Below are 6,237 nucleotides of genomic sequence, written 5' to 3' on the forward strand. Positions count from 1 at the left end.
TCCAGATTAAAAAAAAAAAAAAAAAAAAGCGACAAGGCACATGTTATAAAGATATTCTTTGTAGGTCTGTAGGTAAAAAACAAACTGGCTTTGGTAGAGTTAGCTTGTATTTTTAGTGGTATTTTTTAGATGGGTGGTAGATTGGACTTTACTGCAAGAGTAATTACAGAAAAACACACATCAGGAACTGGTTGTCGTGTGATGAGTGACTCTGATAAGCTACTCTAGTAGTTGCCTGGTTGGTAGGCGAGCCTCAGGTGTACAGACTGAGGAGCCTCAGGAGTGTAGGCGGATGACAAAGACACATCAGCCACACCCAGACAGACCGGCAACACAAACACGAGAAGCACCGGGGAGGGCAAAATTTAAAGAAAGCTATAGGGACAAGGAGTAGTTGTAGGGATGTCTTCATTAGTGTTGGGGGCCGATTTTGAAAACGATCGGATCAGAGTGAGCATTCGTTGTACGGCTGCCTGACTAAACATGTGTGAAATCCGCGCGCAAGGTACTTTACAGGCTGTTTTGCAGTACTATACTTCTAGTTTCTTACTGTCATTTGTTTCTCATATCGAAGAAGCCTCTGTGGTTCTGGTGTAAAGTCAAAATGGTTAAGGATTACCTTTGGAGGCAGGTGTATTTTTTTTTTTAAAAAAAAAAAGTGTCAAGCATGTAGACCAATAAGTACAACTACACAGTGTGCTAATAATAATGATAATAATAGTAATAATAGCTTGGATTTATATAGGGTTTTCAAGGTACCCAAGGTCACTTAACAAGAGAAGAGGTGGGGAGGAGTGGGGTTAAGGAGAGTAGGTCATGAAGAAGAGTTATTTTATTTTATTTTTTTGGCACATTGAACAGTACTAGATGGGGGGCAGATTAGATGTGAAGTGGTAAGTGGCATGATCAGGAGAATCCAAGGTCAGGAAAGAAATGAAAATTGTATTAATTTAAATTAAAAACCAAACCAAACAAAAAGACAAATAGCTGGACTGATACTCAAAACTTCAGGGTTGCATCTTTGACGTGAACGTCTTCGATCGGGACACGTCTTTGACATTCCTCTGTGTTTCAGTCTTTTAAAACCGTAGCAGGTTTGACCTTCCATTTCCTCGTAATTAGTTTCATTATAATTGTGACAAACGCTGATCCATCAAAACAGCGGCTGGATATTAAAATGAACTGATTTGCTAATACAGAGTGCGCCTGTGTGTCTGACTATTGACTAGTTAAACTAATATGCACACGGGCTAACGGTTAGCTTGCAGTGTTAACACATTACGTTTTTATATTTTGTGTGTGTGTGTGTGTGTGTGTGTGTGTGTGTGTGAGAGAGAGAGAAGCGGTGGGGGTGTTGTAACAACAGTTCAGTCCTCTCAGAGACATTATTCCTGATCTGAGGCAGACACACGCTTTATGTAAGGTGTTACTTTGTCCTTCCCCGCCCGTCCTGCTTCAGATGAATTTACACGCTCAGACCGATTTCCACACTAAACACTTTCTCGTCTCTTGTCGGGACGGATTTAGACGATGCTCCGCGACTATATTCATTTCTTTCTAATCGTCTTTCCTCACCTGTCCTAGCATCACCTGCCCCCTGCTCGCCCCTCCCTCCCCTCCTTTCCACACCCCTGTATCCCCCCCCCCCCCCCCCCCCCCCTCCGCTCGCTCGGCTGAGTGACTCGTTGAGATGGACGTAATGAGACAGGTCCATGCAGGGAGGGAGACGGAGGCAGCGGCATGAAGGAGTGCAGCCGTAAACAAGGTGAAAAATAATCAGGTGACGGTGGACTGCGGCTCTCGGAGGGCCCGCTGCAGCCACGGGCGCGGCAGCCGCGCAACAATACATCACCCTCTCCTTAGAAATGACTTTTTTACCTTCAGTCAGCTCTCGTTAGCTCCGTCACACTTCAGCTTTTTTGTGTTTATTTGTTTTCATGCCCGTCTTGATTTAGCGCTCACTCGCCTTATTGCTTGTTCTCGGGCCGATTTGATTATTCTTATAAATCATTTCTCACGCATCAGCCCGCGACCTCTTCAAGTGCAAATGTAAATTTTTGTTCGCAGATAGCGTTCAAGATGGCGTGGCGTGTTTTCAGGTGTAACAAAGACAAACAGTTCCTTATCACTGACATGTATGTGCAAACGTCCGACACAATACGACTCGGGATGAAGCAAAGAGCGGTGACATTTACAATAAAACAAGGATAATGCAAAATAAACTTGGATAAAGTTCAACATAAAGACAAAGATAAGACGAGATAAAATCATTTTCAGGTTTAAACAAGTTTTGCTCACCGAAGGAAATATTGAATAGCAATGGAAATGCTCCTGATGAGGGTGACAAGGCTCAACTAAAATGTTGCTGGGTGGATAAAACTGAACTGTAGAAGTGTAGGGAATTCTAAAGCTGCGCCATAATTCTCGCTGGCTTGACATTAGAATTACATGGAGACTTTTTTTGTCATTCTCACTGAAAGTTTCAGGTCGGCTGTTTACATGTGAGGTGATCTTTTCCGATCTCGTGTTTACATGTACCACTACTTTTAACATTACTACTCAGGTTTTACAGGCGTGTGACATGCGCAGACTGATGAAAACATCACGTGACTTATCAAAGATGGACGTCTCTCGTCTAATAAGCAGTAGTTGCTGTTGTTTTTACACTTTCATCATTAAACGGCTTGATTTGGAAAGTTTGTGGGGTTTGCTATTGTGTTGTTTAGCCTTATAGTAGCCGGTCTTCAAGGTTGTTCCATGCTTTAGTCCATCCTGGCTTCAATGAATTTTTGATGGACCTTTTTAAACAGTTCAGTATTTCAATTTTTTTTCTGCCGTCTAAGCGTGCGATAATGTCTAGTCCTTTCAGAGTTGTTATTAAAAACAAGCTCTCCGTGGCACAGCAGACCGGTTGAGGAAACTCGAACGTCACTGCGCGTTTACGTCAAGACGGAGCATGGTCAGACAGAACAGAGCCTGACTTCGTTCCCGTTCCCCGTTTACATGACTTTCAATCGGTTCGGGAAAAGAAATATTCTACCCCTTCATTCGGTTTGGGCTTCTAAACTGATTGTAATCGGAATATTTGACATCATGATATCATGTAAAGTTTATGAATGATGCTGTTTTAAATTACAAAGCATCATCTGAATAAATTTCGCATGCAAAAAACATAGATTAAGGCAGCTTTAATACTGTGCATGGTCATATTTTTTTTTGGCAGAATTTTCACTTTTAATGTCTTTAATTTACATTGTAAATTAAACATATTATTGTTGCGTACCAACACCTGAAACTGTGTGAGGGAACACCCCGAAACGCGAGGGATTATTCTCAACAGAACAAAACTGCGAGGTGGTGAGCTCCAGTCATTTCTCTTTTTCTGCCAACTCGCTGCCTCTCTCCTCCGTCCTCTTGGCTGCGATGCGGAAATCGATCTCAGCGTGCCATCTTGGAGGATGTCTCAATTCCAGCAGTCATCTGGAGGAGAGAGACGTGGCTTTGCCGGGTGGAGCTATGCGTGAGGGTGCACGTGTAGCCTTTCCAGCCCCCGTGATGCACGAAGAAGATGCTTAGTTCTGAATTTTCTAGGAATTAGATGCTAATTGATGAACACGTGAGTGGCTGTGAACACGGTTACGCTCAGCTGACGGATGACCATCGCAAAACAATAAATTGATGATGCAGCCGTGCTGCACCTCAAGTTTAATTGACGTTGCTTTAAAACGACGGCTCCGTCTCAAAGATGCTGCCTCAACCTCTCTCTCCTCATGACTCTTTTCTCGCCTCCTCCCCCGCTCTCATCTCACGAGGGAGGAGGCGAGAAAAGGAGCTGAGGGTGTGCAAGATGTAATGAGAAGAGGGGGTTGAGTCCGCCTTCCAGGAACAGGAAGTCACGGTTTGCCACTTCCTCCGTGTCTCGTCCTGGATGGCACTAATGCTCCGACTGAGCGGTGGTTCCGATCAGGTTTTTTTGACGACCTTTCCTCAACGGAAAAACGGATCCAAAACTTCTATTTAAACCCAAGGGAACAAACTCTCTCATTAGACTGTGTTTAATGAGGGGTAGAGTAAGTGGCGCCATTAGCTTATTGTACAAGCAATAGTGATTGCAGGGACCAGTCATCATCAACACAAAGACTGAACCCACAACGGTGGCAGTTGATTTTCTTGTTGATTGTTCTTAGCTGATTGTGCCACTTGAGTACCCTATTATACAAGCTGGATAAGGTGGTGAAGTGGTTGTTTGCCCTGTGATACGACACATTCTGCACAGTTTGTAAGCTTTAGCTTTTAGTAGTGCCAATAGTCACATTAATCACAGGGTTGCTGTGGATTAATTTCGATTAATCCCGATTAAATATCATTAATTTTTAATCTATATTAATCGCGTTTCATTTTACTTGAGCAAACAGACTCAAGAAAGAAGGGAATATATATATGCACCTAAAATGTTGATTAAACAGTTTCAACAAAACAGCTGTCTTTTTAAACAAACATTTATCCACATTAATGCAGCCCTGTTACTCCTCTTTCAGCAGCTACTTAGACAAACTAACTTGTTGACATTACTCCAATTTTTAACATCATCTACACTAATAGTGTAGATACGTTTTTATCAATTTATGCCACTTTTTAAAGCTTTAAAAAAGTTTCAGACCACGGAGATTTACAGTTATTTATAAGGAGAAGGTCAAAGTGCAAAAGAAAAAATGTGACGGAAACTACCTAAACTCTAAGTGCTAGCTAGCAAAGTTAGATTACATTTATTTGTAAATTGGATTTATACGCTGATACTTTATTTCATTTTGCATACATTTGCCCATAGAATGCTACATCTCATTATAGTGTTTTTTTAGTATTCCTGTAGATGAACTGCTCAGCTATTCGTTGCTAAATCCAGTGTCTGTGTTATTGGATTAACTTAAAGACGGACTGACACAAAACTCATAATAATAATTATAATGATAATAATAATAATAATACATTTGATCCCAATCTTATTCTATGTGCCATACACTCTATAAAAAGTTTGTAATAGTTGGGATAGCTTCGTAATTAAGAACTTTTATTAAGACAGTAGAATCCCAAATAAATAAATTGAACATAAATTAGAAATAAAAATGCCAGGGTCTCATGAAACACTGTAATCACAAACGGACATAACCATACGCTAGTTTGACGCTTCAAAACCATAGTTTCCAGTGGAGGCGTTGGAAGACTTCCTGTCTACTGTTTTAGTGTGTGACATTAGCCCGAGCTAACAATATTTTACTCCGGACCATCCCACCAATAAAAGGGCGGTGTGTGTAACATGCAAGTGGTAAGTTCAAGTGGTACTAGCTTTGCTAAATTCAACACCAGCAAACTAGATTTTAAAGATGCATCATGCAAAAGAGTCACTGATGCAAAGTGGTAAAAGGAGCTGGAACTGGAGCAGCAAACATTTCACCGTGCTGTTTCAAATTTTAAGTGTCCTTTACTGTATTTAATTCTGGCAGCATGTGAAAACCGTGCCACTACTACCCTGCAAAATGTTCTTTTTTAATGATCAGTTCTCTTATGTTAGTTCAGTTATGCCCGATGTGAAGAAATTGCTATAACACTGATCAATAAGAGAGGACTTATTTATCTATATGTTAAAAGTAAACTGAGACTTGGCTTCCAGACGCCTTTAATAAAAGATGAGAGAAAAAGAGAGAGAGTCATTGGTCGAGGGACCCACAGGTGAATTAGAGAACTAAATAGTAATTTTAAGATTGTTTCCTGGCAGTTACGTTGTAAACCACAAATTCCTCTGAATTTCAGTGTCTTATCTGTATATCATTATGTACACGATAGACTTTATTTTGTTGAAATGATCACAGTGTCGCCACTTCCTCATATTTATAACCTACTTAACTTATATTACCTGCTCATAATGACTGAAACCATCCTTCTAAAAATTATTTGATGCATGCTTTCGTGTTTTAGTTTGGATCAATTCATAGGCATCGCTTATGACCTGTACTGCAACGAGCCACCAGGGGTCGCCCTACTTGTTGTGGCTTCACTTTTAAGGAGCTTTTCCACCCTCCGTATTTATATAGTCTATGTTTCAAACACGTTTTGCCTTTGTTGTATAGCTTGATTTTGTCTTTAAGGGGATTTAATAAAAATACATAATACTGCAGTTTCCTCTGTTCTATAAATGCATCAGACCATCACAGAGATAGATGGCATGCTGACAGATGGCTG

The sequence above is a fragment of the Mugil cephalus genome, chromosome 22 (assembly GCF_022458985.1).
Source record: "Mugil cephalus isolate CIBA_MC_2020 chromosome 22, CIBA_Mcephalus_1.1, whole genome shotgun sequence".
Lineage (NCBI taxonomy): Eukaryota > Metazoa > Chordata > Actinopteri > Mugiliformes > Mugilidae > Mugil > Mugil cephalus.